The sequence below is a fragment of the Dermacentor albipictus genome, chromosome 9, assembly GCF_038994185.2.
Source record: "Dermacentor albipictus isolate Rhodes 1998 colony chromosome 9, USDA_Dalb.pri_finalv2, whole genome shotgun sequence".
NCBI lineage: Eukaryota > Metazoa > Arthropoda > Arachnida > Ixodida > Ixodidae > Dermacentor > Dermacentor albipictus.
Genome location: NC_091829.1, coordinates 61,749,644 through 61,765,132, shown reverse-complemented (window position 1 = coordinate 61,765,132; position 15,489 = coordinate 61,749,644). Strand labels below are relative to the sequence as shown.

The 15,489-nt window shown below is 46.4% G+C and overlaps 1 long non-coding RNA gene and 1 other non-coding gene across 2 annotated transcripts in view; both read right to left on the bottom strand.

Moving 5' to 3' along the window:
* The window catches only part of LOC139050045 (uncharacterized), an 87,105-nt gene extending 71,984 nt beyond the window's left edge, over nt 1-15,121 (bottom strand). Inside the window, exons 1-2 of the long non-coding RNA XR_011508745.1 lie at nt 15,002-15,121; nt 10,280-10,369 (exon numbers count right to left, since the gene is read on the bottom strand). This is a non-coding gene — a long non-coding RNA (uncharacterized lncRNA). The remainder of the gene's footprint in view (nt 1-10,279; nt 10,370-15,001) is intronic.
* LOC139050218 (U1 spliceosomal RNA) lies at nt 8,063-8,218 on the bottom strand. The gene has a single exon (XR_011508817.1). It is a non-coding gene; the product is annotated as a U1 spliceosomal RNA (small nuclear RNA).
* Nucleotides 15,122-15,489: the final 368 nt, after the last annotated feature.

The window sequence follows — 15,489 nt, the reverse complement described above, 5'->3', positions numbered from 1 at the left end:
TTGTTACTGTGTTGTTTCCTTCTACGAAGGGGAGATGCAATGCGGAGACAACCAGTCAGCAAGGCAATTCTGCTACTTCTGTAGAACCACCGGACACCGACCAGACGTCTGCCCCAACCCAATGGTTATGCGTGCAACGTCTGCACCCACCTTAACCCAGATGCCGGACACACTTGTGTTCCGAATTGCGCTCTTTGCGGAGGGGCCCATTTCACGGCTGTAACCGTGTGCAACAAGCCAAGCGTATTTTTGGCAGAGGGAAACCTGCCTCCACCACCCCACTCAAAACCCAACAGCAGCCCCACCCGGTCACTCAGTCGACCAAGGCGGCTGACCTTTCCCGTGGTGGTTCAGCTCAGCAGGAAGACTTCGACTACGCGGAGTTTTCGAGCGTCTACGGATCCCAGTCGGGTTCCAACCCGAGGTCCAGATACCGCTCCTGCTCTCACACCCGGCCTCACTTTCGGTCGCCCAGATGGCGATCTCGGTGGACGCCTAAGCAAGCTCAGCAGGCAGCACCAACTACCGCGGCACTCAAAGACAAAGGGCCCCAGCAGCACCAACTAAAGAACAAGGAAGCCTCACTCACGAGGACTACCACCAAAGTAAACGAGGTAACCTGGACAGCAGTAGCTTCCGCCGCGTATAAAAAAAGCGCAGACGCCACAACTATGAAATTTGAACAGGAGCTTGAGCGTATGCGCACACAGATGCAAACACTCACAAGAAAACAGACAACCCGAAGAAGTTATACAGCTCACACAAATACCAAATCCCCTTACTATAAACACGCGATTTAGTTTGCCGAACTCTCAATTGGCAAAAATGTGTTTTCTGATCCCGTAAAGAGAGTCGCCCATATTGAGCCCCATTGACCGTCTACTTGCAGGAATGCTACTGGAAGAGGAGGAAGGGAAGAACAAGGATTCTGCGTTGTCTCTGGCAATGTTTCCAGCAGACAGTGTGCCTTACATGGGCACGCCAACGAACATACGGGCGATAGAGCCCACACTTGCAAAGCGTGTGATCTAACGTAGGTGAAGAATTCGAAGTTCTTTAAACACTACCAGAGTTCAACAAGCAAAAACCAGAAATGCGCAACCTGTGGCAAATTGTTCCAAGCTGGCGATCTAGCTCTACATTCCCGCACGCACACAGGCGAAAAGCCTTACAAATGCGAAATATGTAAAAAATCGTTCCGCCATATTCATCTAGCTTACCATAAACTCACACATACACACGAGAGACCCTACAAATGCCGCAATAGTGATGAGTCGTTCAGGTGGCCTAGTCACCTATCTTACCATGAGCGCACGCATACATTCAAGAAACCCTACAAATGGGAAATGTGTGAAAAATCGTTTAGGCACTCTCTTAACCGAAACAGCCATAAACGCACAGGCACAGGCGAGAGACCCTACCAATGCCGTATTTGTGAAAAATCGTTCCGGCGGTCCAGTCACCGAGATCGTCATCGGCGCACGCATACAGGCGAGAAACCCTACATTTGCGAAACGTGCGGTAAATCATTCGCTCACCAGGCGACATTCTCTCGACATCATAGCCCTCGCACAGACGAAAAACCGCATGACTGCGGAAAAAGTACTAAAACATTTTTGCCAAATACGAACTCAAGAGGCAGCTCAACTCGCACATTAGTGACACAGCTTTCCGTTGCGAAATATGTAATCGCACCTTTAGGAAAAACTCGGGCCTCGGTTGTCACCTCCAATGTCTCCACGGTGACAAAACGCCGCCTGAGTATATGCAGTGTGGATTGCGTTTCGCAGAGAAAGAAACTATGGATGGACGTCTGTGTCCGAATAATAAGTGCTACTTATGTGGGAGTTCATTTGGAGACGAAGTTCAACTGCTTACACACCTCTTTACGCATAGGGATGTGCAGCCGTAATACTCTGACTAGTGCACAAGTTAAGTAAGAGTGAAGCCCGGTAGAGAAACCACGCTGACAGCTTGAGCAACTAACTAAACGCATCGTACGTAGAGACCGGCTTCTTTCGACGTTTAAAATGGCTGAGTAAAGTGCACGATGTGAACGATGGCCACCTGGTTTCTCGTAATTACGAGAGAAGACTTCGTCGCCAGAAGTATTCGGGGTGCTTCAAGTCGAAGTGCACTGCAAATCCTGGCGAGCGCTTTCTGTTTGCCTAACTGCGTGTGTTGTTCGCGAACGCGGCTTTAGCAAGCTTGTTTCGAGAAAAACCCTTATGGGCTGGAAGTTTGTGGTTCGTGCAAGTGGAAGGTCGAAAGGCCCGCACAATATCGCTGACTCGCTGTTTCGTTAGAGAATTTTTTTTCTGCAGGTTTTTTGACAGTGGGCATGTAAACAAGCTGTAATGTATCCTATGCTTAACGATCTTGCATTGTGCATAGAAGGGAACACCTCTCATTGACAAGCATTTAAAAAAAAGGAGGCATTTTGTTGGCAACTCACAAGTAATCTCTATCAATATAAACGTCCTTACGCCCTCTTGCCTTCCAGAGATAGCTTTTACGACAATATGTAGACGCATTGTACGCTCAGGTAAACTTACTTCTCTATAGTTGAATGCATTGGCTGTTTAGGTTCTCCCTTTGGCTCGTGTATTCACACCGAAAATCTTTGTTGTATACCATAAACTAAGCTGATGGCAGTATTGAGACACCATTGTACTTAAATGATTTGGAGCTTCACTCTAGCATACGTCTTCCCATTACGAAAATTGTTAGTTATTTTACTGTGTTTAAACATTTAAAGGGGTGTCTTTTATCCACTGGGAAGCCATCTGGTATGGCTGGCCCTGTTCTCTAGTTACAGCTGTAGAACCTTTTTATCCTGATGTGACAAACGCATCTGTGTGAGCAATGACAGGAAAACTGAGATGCAGTTTTTAGGCATCTTCACACGCATACTTGTATATATTCTTCCTTTGAATGCGGTTCCCCAGCTAACAAATGCTAAGTCACCGCTCAGCGCATGACGCGAGAACATGTATCAGAACATTCTGTCAGTCTCGTTGATTGTATTTTTTTTTTCTACGTTGTAGTCGAACCTTGTGTAAACAAATTGCGCGCGTAACGCGAATACAGTTGTGCATTCTGGAAGGCATGAAAGCACCAACGATTACGCTGGAATCTTTCATGAATCGTGTAGGAATATGTGAAACGCTAGTTAGCCGTAAATCACTTCCTGGACGATCGACTCACGTGCTCCAAACTATCTTTGTGTAACTTCTTCTCCGAGTCGCGCTTTGTTCAATAAAGTGCTTCGTCGCACACCGCTCTTCTTATTGTGTTATTTACCGTCCCTACAACGCGACATCTCGTTGAGGTGCTTCGCTGTTACCTCACAAACCCTTCAAGCCGTGAAGACTGTAAACGTCGCCATAGGCCGGCGAGCTAGCCGAAACCTACGACTAACGAAAGAGCACGGACGTGTGCTCGAGAAGAGTGGGAAGATCATGGCCCAGTGAGCAGTTCCATGGAAGGCTCCGATGTTGCCGGCAACGATTGTTCTGCAAAAAGTTGGAGGACGCTTAAGCTTCGCTCTAAGAGTGGAATGCGATAGCATTCAAAGGTCCTGACTACTTCTCACGCTTGCCGGCAACATCAGCGTACGTAACCGCCACGTTTGCCGGGAAACGCTTTGCCGAACGCTATGCACGAAGGCGGACATTCTGGTCGAATGCGGCCTCTTGTCGGGGCTGCGATGCGGTGGAGGCGAGCACCATGTGGAAGTCTTTCAAAGAAGCAGGCGTGCTGCTCCGTAGACTATGAGATATTTACGCGCCGGTGTGCGCAAATAGTGGATTCCGTATCCTGTATGTGCACTGTATAAACGCTTGAAAAGGGGTTTGTGTTTTCGCGTAACAAAATTTTCTCGTGCATTGAAATTACAATCCGACAGCCAGCGTACTTGTAGGTTGTAAGTCGTCGTTCACGATTTTTCCACATATTTAAGCTTGCGAAATTCAATTACTTCAGTGAATTCCTTGCGTCACATGAAGAGCCTGCGTCGGCGTCCAACGTCGGACGTTGGAGGCCGATGCGGAATGCCGGATACGCGGCTCCTTGACGCTTTCGCGTTAAAACCAAGGGAGCCACCGATCTTCCACGGATCATCGTTTGAAGATCCGGTAACCTGGCTGTAAACCTGCGCTAGAGGCACCACGTTAACAATTAAAACTGTGACAACAAGCTGCGTCATGACTTTTGCATTGGAAGAAATCGCCAGGACGTGGTTCGGGAACCGAGAGTCCAGCCTAATATCATGGAAGAGGTTTAGCAGCGTCTTCCTACAAATATTCGTCGTGCGCCTAAAGTGAGTCGAAGTTCTGCCCGAAACAGGTGTGCAGCTACCGACTGTGAAAGCCTCGGTCTTTACGGAAGAGACCAACTCTCTCTTCAGCTAGGTCGACTATAACATGCCTGAGAAGGAAACGTGTTTCCTTATGCGCGGTTTGAAGCAAGAGCTTTACGATGTATTTAATCCGTAAGCCGGCCAATGCCGGGCGAAATTTCTGAAGAAAGCCAAGAGCATCGAAAAGGTGCTGGAAATGCAAATTCGGCAACATAGCCGCCTAGTGCTTTCGCAAAAGTGAGAAATCCTTTGGCTAGGCTCCGACAATCTCCGAAAGACCATCGGAGCCGTTGTACGCGTAGCACTGCGGAACATGTTCTCTTCGGGGCAACCTCAAGTAACCTTAATCGCTGACATCGTCAGAGAGGAGATCCAGCAGTCATTCGAATCTTATTCGCCGCAACTTAAACCGGAAGGGATGACATTCGTCATCGTCATCCGCGTCTCCCTCCTCACCCACACCAAAGCACAGTAACTGGGCAATTCTGCCGCTAGTTGCCGCCGCCAACGCACCCGCTCATCTACCCACGCAACGCCCCGAGAAAGACAGACGTATGGCGTGCCCCAAACACCACCCGCTCTGCTACCACTGCGGGGAAGCCGGCCGCGTCTATTGTCGATGTCCATATTGTTAAGTAGGACTACCAGGTTTCGCCGTCAATCTCTGCGTCCACAGCAAGGGGAGTGAGCACATGAAATCTGCCTATTTGGTTGCAACTTAGGGGAGACCCCGACGAGTTTCTCTATCGCCGTCGCCAATGCACAACCTGTTACTGCAGTGCTACATTACACTGGTCCAATCCGCGGACGGTCTGTGACCAAATTTGCACTTAACTAATACCAGCACCCGATGGAGGTGCGGCTGCTGTTCATTGAAATACCGAAGATCCTCCACCGCCGACGCAAGGTCAACCTCCACGATGAAGCAACGGCACACTACCATTTCGATGGAACTCAGACGGAAAAGACTCGCCGCCTGAAGAAGACGCGACGATGCGACGTAATGGCCATGATACGACGTCGCGAAATAACTTTAACGCAAGACCGCGAACCACCAACCTCGACGAGCTTCTCGTTCCAGGCAGCTGGAAGTAACCTGAAAACGCCGACTGGAATGTGCACGAACGTCGATCCCAAGAAGCGGGATGCCACCCTTCCCGTACGTAACCTTCGCGAGTAAAACTTGAAGCAGCGCGAAGAACATGAAGAGAACAATCGTAAACAGACAAAACAGGACGAGCGATCCAGTTAAGCTGAACCATATCGCCCAAGTAAAGTATTTGTAAGTGGACCACAGTGCGAGAAACAATTCAGATTCACCATGCAACAATTAAACATGCTACAGCATGTCACCGCCGAAGAGCATCCAAACGGCGCCATCTTTCGTCAGCGCGCCGCAGAATCACAACTCCCATCCCTGCGCCCCAAGCACAAGCCAAGGGCGGACAACCGACGCTACAATTTTCGATGACGCTTTGTGAAATACCAGCCCGGCGACGGTGTTTCGTTTTGCACCCCGATAAGCCGGCGTAGGCTGAGTTAAAAGCTACGCTATTCCGGGCTCGACAAGAAAATTAGATAAATGTTCGCACGCGACTATGAGGTAGTGCCGGGCGGCACGCAGTCACAGCGGTGCCACTCAAGCCCCTAACTAATCCATGTTGTGCGCCTTTAGTCGGTCTACCATAGCTAACGAACCCTGGGACTACGTTGCTTTGACCGCTAAATCCCCAGTGATTTTTTTTTTAAACCGTGGAGCTGTTCTAAGTCGAACCTTCGCCGTCCGTTGTCCAGTGTCACGCGGGAGGTGCCGGCTTCGGAGCTCCTGACCCACTACTGCTCTGTCCTCCTACTTGCCATTATCTTCCTCTTGTTTCACTTCTGGCGTTCTTCGTTATCGTTACCTTTATATTACCCGCCGGGGTCGCTCAGTGGCTATGGTGTTGGGCTGCTAAGCACGAGGTCGCGGGATCGAATCCCGGCCACGGCGGCCGCATTTCGATGGGGGCGAAATGCGAAAACACCCGTGTACTTAGATTTAGGTGCACGTTAAAGAACCCCAAGTGGTCGAAATTTCCGGAGTCCTCCACTACGGCGTGCCTCATAATCAGAAAGTGGTTTTGGCACGTAAAACCCCATAATTTAATTTTTTTTTACCTTTATAGAGCCCGAGATACACGGCAAACGACCCTCGGCTTAGTCCACGCTGACAATGCGCCCACACGCGCGATGAAGATGAAGGGCACATACGTGATTATTATTATTATTAGTAGTAGTAGTAGTAGTAGTAGTAGTAGTAGTAGTAGTAGTAGTAGTAGTAGTAGTAGTAGTAGTAGTAGTAGTAGTAGTAGTAGTAGTAGTAGTAGTAGTAGTAGTAGTAGTAGTAGTAGTAGTAGTAGTAGTAGTAGTAGTAGTAGTAGTAGTAGTAGTAGTAGTAGTAGTAGTAGTAGTAGTAGTAGTAGTAGTAGTAGTAGTAGTAGTAGTAGTAGTAGTAGTAGTAGTAGTAGTAGTAGTAGTAGTAGTAGTAGTAGTAGTAGTAGTAGTAGTAGTAGTAGTAGTAGTAGTAGTAGTAGTAGTAGTAGTAGTAGTAGTAGTAGTAGTAGTAGTAGTAGTAGTAGTAGTAGTAGTAGTAGTAGTAGTAGTAGTAGTAGTAGTAGTAGTAGTAGTAGTAGTAGTAGTAGTAGTAGTAGTAGTAGTAGTAGTAGTAGTAGTAGTAGTAGTAGTAGTAGTAGTAGTAGTAGTAGTAGTAGTAGTAGTAGTAGTAGTAGTAGTAGTAGTAGTAGTAGTAGTAGTAGTAGTAGTAGTAGTAGTAGTAGTAGTAGTAGTAGTAGTAGTAGTAGTAGTAGTAGTAGTAGTAGTAGTAGTAGTAGTAGTAGTAGTAGTAGTAGTAGTAGTAGTAGTAGTAGTAGTAGTAGTAGTAGTAGTAGTAGTAGTAGTAGTAGTAGTAGTAGTAGTAGTAGTAGTAGTAGTAGTAGTAGTAGTAGTAGTAGTAGTAGTAGTAGTAGTAGTAGTAGTAGTAGTAGTAGTAGTAGTAGTAGTAGTAGTAGTAGTAGTAGTAGTAGTAGTAGTAGTAGTAGTAGTAGTAGTAGTAGTAGTAGTAGTAGTAGTAGTAGTAGTAGTAGTAGTAGTAGTAGTAGTGAGTGCACTATAAATGCCGGAGCTCGCACGAGACTGGCAGCGCAGACATCGCTCAGACTCCGAGCCTCCAGAGCGAGAAACGCAAACCAAGCGCTGGTGGCGGCAAGCCAACTCCCACTTTCAAGAGAAAAACCAAACCAAGGGCCAATAGAGGCAAGCTAACCCTGCAACTTCGAGAGTAGGAAGTCGAGCAAAGATGTCGATGCAGAGATCCTTCTCACGGTGGGCCCCGACGGATGGCTCAAGAGAGAATTCCTCGACCGTGAGTGTGGCCACAGCTGCAAAGTCTGTGTTAGCCTGTGGTTTGATCACGACCTCACACAACTGAAGAGTGTGTGCAATCCGGAACCGAAGCTGGAACCCAACAAAACGATGGCAACGATACGAAAGATTCCTGAAAATCGCGATAAAAACGAGTTCAAATTTCAGAAAACGATCGGCAGCTTCGCTGTTTTGAATGTCTTCACAGCGTGGAACTGCCGTTGCTTGTTTTTTTCACAGTCCTAGTTGTTGGAACAGACGCGCGCTTAACGCTACACCATATGTTCCTTTTGTTTTTCATAATGGGGGCTGGCGCGCACGCCTAGCCCCACTACCAAAAATTGCATGCTCCAGCTACCCCGACATGGGGAAGTGGCGTGCTTCAGCCAACCGCAGTGCAATGGAGTGGCCTCCGCACGGGGCTGCGGCCTCCGTGATCACCGCAAACCCTGCAGGGATTGCAGCTGGAAAACGACGCCATGTCTGAAACGGCGTCATGTGGCACAAGTGAACAAGTCAATGGAAAGTCAATCTGGGAATGCGACAAATCCGTAACAGATGTTTGAAGTGACGTATCGGAGAGAAGATCATCGTTCTGACAAACCTTTAAATTAAATTAGAGCAATGCTCTGCTGGCTAAGCTGCAAGTGAGAACTTATGCGAGTAAAATGCGTCAGAACGTTGACGTGCTGCTTTCATCTGCCCTGCCATTCCTGCCGCGGTAACTAAGTGGCTACGGCCATGAGCAGCCAAGCTCGAGAGCTCGATCCCGGCCGTGGCGGCTGCATTTCGATGGGGACCAAATACACCCCCAAAACTTGGACGAGGTACTGGTGGATATTCCCGGTCCCGTCCGAAGCAGAATCTCGGTCGCTCCTGTCCCAAGAAATATGCACAAAGACAGAAACAAAAAGCGAAGAGAAGAGAGAGTGAAATGGCTAGGCAAACTAGTCAGAAAAAATGGGAACACCGTTTATGTTGACGCCTCTCAGTACAACTGGAAGCGTGCAGTAGTCACTGTCATAGGCAATGACAAGACTAGCCTAATCTCAAGCGCCTCCCTGATCACGTCCTCTATTTCCAAGGCAGAATGCTTCGCCATCGCCTTGGCAATCAAGGACCGGGAACGGACGGGGCCGTCGTACACCACCATCATCTCGGACTCTCAGGAGGCGTGCCGCTTCTTCATGAACGGCCGTCTGCCTTTCAAGGTTAGCCGCCTCCTGGGAACGGAACTCAAGAATACATACAGACTGGTCTGGTGTCCGGGACACGCAGGCCTGGAGGGGAATGAGAGGGCTGACGCTCTAGCTCGAGAGCTCACGAACCGAGCGGAGCAACCATCGCCCTCCCATTCACAACACGCCACTTCACAGGAGAGCCGACGCGAGGAGGAGAATAACGATCCGGCACGTATGGCACCACGCGATATTCTTGCTCACCAGCGCGGCATGCGGCAAAAATACGGCGCCCCCCACACATCTTTGCAAGGGGAAGACGCAATAGATCTCCGCAGGATTCAAACGGGGGTCTACCCAAAGTTATTAAGATTAAGCAAAATTTTCCCAACGATGTACGGGCGTGCCTGTCCGTGGGGTAGCGACTCACCACCGTCTTTGTACCACATCTCATGGGGATGCCAAAATAGACCGCCAAATTTAAATGCCTACTTAGTTAGGTATAATCTAACCAACACACTGGAGCAATGGGAGGCACAACTCGCCAGCTCAGACCCGAAGGTGCAGAAGGCCCTTCTTGGTCACGTTCGGCTAGCGGCAGAAGCCAGTGGAGCCCTGGACTTTGGGCACCACCCATCAAGCTCCTAATCCCCTATCCCCATTTCCCCGATTCATTAAAGTTATTCTCTCTCTCTCTCTCTCTCTCTCAAACGCAAAAAAGCGTTTGTGGATTTATATATTTAAGCACAACTGCAACAAAATTTGTCCGGATACTCACTACAACGTCATGATATCTTGATTTCGGCGCGTGAACCCCCAGATTTCAAATAATTCTAATTAACGGCGCGTCTTATTTTACTAAATGAGAAATCGCAGCCCTGTATTCAAGGTTGACAATTTCATCCTGCGCTGTCACACAGTTGAACAAATTTAAAGTTGATGCACAGATAATTACATTTTTATTGCGCACACGGCTGACCTGGTTAAAGTAAAAACGTCTACTATTCCATCTACTAAAAATGAATTGGATACTAAAAAGAAGCTGGGCGCCATTTATTCTCTTTCATTTAATAACATCTGAAATCAGACTGCTAGACCCCTTCAACATCGACGAAAATTTTAAAAGTGATTATATTTAGGACCATCTTGGTAAAGACAGTAAAACAACATTCGAAATAGTTCTTCACCTATAAAGCATTTAAGTGTTTAAGACTTGTAGAGTGTCTCAAGAATACTCTTGTTATTTATGTTTTTCTTTCAGAAGTTATACTCGCGACAAATGGAGCTGTGCTGTTTATTTCATCTGACTATAGCGCAGGAAAGCTTATATTGAAATATTTACCTTTGTTCTGTTGAAGAAACACGATGCGGGAGCAGCCTTGGAAGGTTTCCTTCTGGAATGATTGACATGGTTACACGACCCAAAGAAGGCCTGCGAAAAAAAAGGAAAAGATGTCGAGAATGTGGGTTGGGTTTTTGACAATTTGAAGTTTGTTAAATTATTTCTTGGCGGGCAACTTTACGCAGACTGGACTCGAGACCTTTCACCGAGTCAAAGATACTCGGACCGTGGCCACACCCGTCACTGGCTCGAAAAGCGATTCGTGCACTAGTGCAGTACTTGTAGTGCACGGGCTTAAGAGACCGTTTATAGTGTCCTTGTGTATGGTGTCCCTCCCACACGTACTCAGTGTTTACTCTCTCCCTTTCTTCCGCTTTCTATTCCCCTTTGCCCCACCCCCAGTGTAGGGTAGCAAACCGGATGCTGTTCTGGTTGACCTCCCTGCCTTTCCTACCCTTGTTTTCTCTCTCTCTCTCTCTCTCTGCGGCCTAGAACCGAACCTATGATGACCTTGGCACCAGTAGCGGTGGACAGATGCCCTCAGTAGTTTGTTTTCCACCCTCACCCTGAGCACAGAAGCCACGTGCACGCATAAACCCTCATCCACGCTTTGTAAACTATTCTGGCCCTAACTTAAGAGATATTGTTATGCCGCCCGACATTCAAATTCCTGCGCTTAAGTCATTTTTTGCTTTCCTTGCGAGCGGAAATTGAACGCATACACACATTGACAGTGCTAAATAACAAGAAGTGCTGAATTAATATTCTATGAAGCTGCAGTGAACCAGTCGAACCCTCCTCTGGTCCTCGGCATTTAGAGGTAGGACAGCCGGTTATCGAGCTGGGAAAGTTGCCGTGTTACTATGAGTTGCTTCTTGTTTTACGTTCGCAATACAGCGGGACAGGGGAAGACTCGACAAGACGTAGAAGCTGCCTTGCCTTCCCCCTTCTTGCCCATCGGCGTTGTTGTTGCGATGCAGGAATAATAAAACTCAGCCACACGTTACACGCCACCTGCTGGAGTAGCCAACGAACCGAGATGAAAGAAAAAGGTACATTTGAAGGTCGCCTGGCACGCAGAGCTGCACTGCCAAGTTTACGGCATTATTTTTCAACCACGCGTGATTCGGTTGATGTGCGCATCAACCGAATCGCACTGCCTATGAAAGGAAAGAAGAAACAGAAGAATTCAAAGTGCCCCCCCCCCCCCCCAAAAGAAACAGAGCAGTGCCTTCCATTCTCCACAAGTTATGGACCCAAAATTGAAGTGAAGTGTCTATATCTAGGCCAACAACAATAATACATCCAACTTTCGCTTCATTTGGCAGTTCTGCACTCTGTGATCCAAGTAGGAAAACTCTTCGCAATAGCAGCACCGATTTTGTTTACATAGAAACTCGCCAAATGACGGTGCCATGGTAAAATACAACAGGCACAGATTACGTAGCTGCTGACACCGTGATTTACTTGATGCATACAGCATAAGAAATTGTATTTTTGCCAAGAGGTTAAGCAGATAAGACAGCGATCCGCATGTGTCGAAATCGGCGGCAGCTATCTCCACAGCAGCCGCATAAGCGCTGAGCTAGGGTCGGCGTGTCACTGCAGTGTTTCAATAAAACCTGGCGGTCCCCGGACAGTCAGAATCTGCGGATGCAGGCATTGTTCTCTGTCCTCTTTTGCAACTTAAGCTGCATCTTAATGGTCTTAGGCAATTATTTACGAATAATTAGTTAACCAGTTCTTTACCTATTGTCTAAAAGGGAAAATATTCACAGTAGATGTCGTAGAGTACTATTGAGAAAGATTCAAATAACTTCTTTCCATCGTGACAGCGGCTGTGGTTTTTTTCTTTTTTTTCCTCCGGGCTGTCGCAAAATCGCGCAAGATTTGAAGAGCGCTACCGCGTGATTACGCGTTCTCGCGCAGCGACATTAGTGCCCTCAAACATTCCGCGAGAGATAGATGGACGCTGCAACGAATACCGACTGACCGAATAGGCAGCAAGCAGAAAATTACAGGGTCTTTCAAGAACTCTCTTAAGATGTGAACGGAGAAAGCCTACTCTTCCTCCATTTATCATTTGCCTTTTTCTCTTTGTCTCTTCTCTTGCTCTTCTTTCCTTTACTCATTACTGCTCACTGCTAAGCATGTTTAACCATTTATAATCAGTTGTGGTCATTACAAGCCGTCATTAGACATGTTGGTCATATGGTAATTAGTAGTCATTACAAGTAATTTCAGTAATTAGTAATTACTGGCCATTACTAAGTATTCTAGCCATTCATAATGAAATGTAGTCATTGGAAGTTGTCGTTAGGCATAATAATCATTTCGCAGTGGTTACTAGTCATTTCAGTCATTATTAGTAAATACTGGTCATTACTAAGCGTCTTTAGTCATTTCTAATTAATTGTAGTCGTTACAAGTTGTCGTTAGACATACTGGTCATTTCGTAGTCATTACAAGTCATTTCAGTAATTATTACACATTACTGATCACTCCTAAGCACATTTAGTCATTTGTAATCAATTGTGGTCATTACAAGCCGTCGTTAGACATGTTGGTCATATCGTAGTCATTAGTAGTCAATACAAGTCATTTCAGTCATTATTAGTCAGTACTGGTCATTACTAAGCCTATTTAGTCGTTTCTAATTCATTGTAGCTGTTACAAGTTGACGTGAGACATATTGGTCACTTTGCAGCCATTAGCAGTCATGTCAAGTTCCTCAAGTCATTATCAGTAATTACTGGTAACTCCTAAGCATTTTTAGCCATTTGCAATCAATTGTGGTCATTATAAGCCGTCAATAGACATGTTGGTATTATCATAGGCATTAGTAGTCAATACAAGTCATTTCAGTCATTATTAGTCAATACTGGTCATTACTAAGCATAATTAGTCTTTACTAATTATTTGTAGTTGTTACAACTTGTCGTTAGACATATTGGCCATATTTAGTCATTAGTGGTGATTAGAAGTCCTTTCAGTCGTTATTAGTAATTAACGCTCAGTACTAAGCATTTTAGTCATTTCTAATCAATTGTAGTCGTTACAATTCGTCGGTAGACATATTCGTCATTTTGTAGTCATCAGTAGTCATTACAAGTCATTTCAGGCATTATTCGTAACTGGTCATTACTAAGCATTTTAGTCATGTCTAATGAATTTTAGTTGTTACAAGTTGTCGTTAGACATATTGGTCATTTCATAGTCGTTACTAGTAATTACAAGTCATTTCAGTCATTATTTGTCATTACTGTCCCCTACTAAGCATATTTAGTCATTTGTAATCAATTGTGGTCATTAGAAGGCGTCAGACATTTTCGTCATATCATAGTCATCAGTAGTCATTAGAAGTCATTTCAGACATTATTAGTCATTACTGCTCATTAGTAAACATTTTAGTCTTTTCTAATCAATTGTCGTTTCAATTCGTCGTTAGACATATTGGCCGTTTCATAGGCATTGCAGGTCATTTCAGTCATTAATAGTCATTACTGCTCACTAGTAAGCATTCTTAGTCAGCCGTCGTTAGACCTATTGGTCATTTAGGTGTCATTGGTTGTCATTACAAGTCACTAGTAGTCATTTTAGTCATTGCTACTGATTACTAGACATTTCTAATAATTTTCAATCAATTGTCATCATTACAAGCCGTCGTTAGACATATTGGTGATTTCGGAGTCATTAGTAGTCATAAGTAGTAATTACTGGTCATTATTACCCTCTACCAAAATCTATTGTAACGTTATCATTCCCTAACTACCACTATCAATAATTTTTCATTCTTTATTCTGTGTTTAACCTGCGTTCATATGGCGCGATGACGCTTCGGCGGAACCCCGGCGGTCAGGTCTGCTAGTAAACTACTCCATGAGCCTAGAAAACTTTCGCTTAAACTGACTGAGCTCCGACAATAGACCTCTCTCGGCCTCAGTCACGACGATCCGGTCACGTGATCTTTCGATACACGCGGAAGCGTATCGGGGGCAGAAAGCACGTCGCGCGCGTTTCGGCATCCGCTGACGGCTTCGGTTATGAATGCTTAGCCTTGGTTATGACACATGTAGTTATGAAAGTTTTCGCCCTATGAGATTATCACGCCACAATACATACCTATTTGCACAGTTTTCCCAATGAGCACGTAAGAAGCAAAATTCGACTTGACTGAGTTTTCTCAATGCGCGATTGACGTATCGGCCGCAAGGGCAGACATGACGCGAACGAGCTGCCTTGGCAACGTCGATGTTCACAGGTTACGAGCAGTATGCCAGCGGTCTATGCAGGCCCGCAACACGATTGCTTGGCAGCTTATTAAAGCGTCAGCCACGCTGTATTCTTAAGTATACATGCGTACTGGTAATTGCTTGCCTGCACCGGGTGGTTGCTCCTCTATAAATTTCGTCGACTGAGTGGCTGATTGATTGCTTTAACGTCTCAATGCAACGTGCAGGGAACGACAGAAGAATCAATGACGTTTACAAACAGCTCTTTGATACGGGATACACAACAGTGGAGGACTGCGCATTAACTTCGAAATTCCTTAACGTGCCCCTATTCTTCATAAACGAACATTTCTGCATTCCGAGCCCTAACCTAGTTGCCAGCTGTGAGCCTTCTCGCACCGTTCTCCTAGTGGAACCAACTTCGGCTGCGGGTTCACCTTGAAGCCAACCAGAGAAATCTACGCTGAAAAGGGGTTGAAGCTTCACTTACAACATCGTCGGAGGCTTTATGTTCCTTGCCGAGACCGGAAAACGCCATGTTGACGTTCTTTCTTCCTTGGCACCCCTGGAGTAAGTTGGATCCACTCCGACATCGGCTTCTTCCGTGTGCTTGCACAGCACCACTGCATCACGCAACTATCGCTGACCTTTTACCGGCGCCGCTACTCTCGTTCCCAGTTTAGACCTTCACGTAGATAAGGAAGCGACGCGGAAACCAGCCGCCTTGTTCGGCATGACACAGCATCCCGACAGCGTTACTTTCTTTCCCCCTTTTAGTGCACCGTGTCTGGCGCTGAGCTTTGAAGATACTGGTCGGGAAGACAGTGATGTCGCTTTCAGTCTAAGCTGTCAGTCGCTTGGCGCGACTGGCCACACGCGAGAGCACTTTTCTGTACTCTTTTTTTCCACAAACAATAGATGACTGGAATAAACTGAAGCATACCCCCAGCGCCCGTGAGCTGTACATGATTTGTGTAA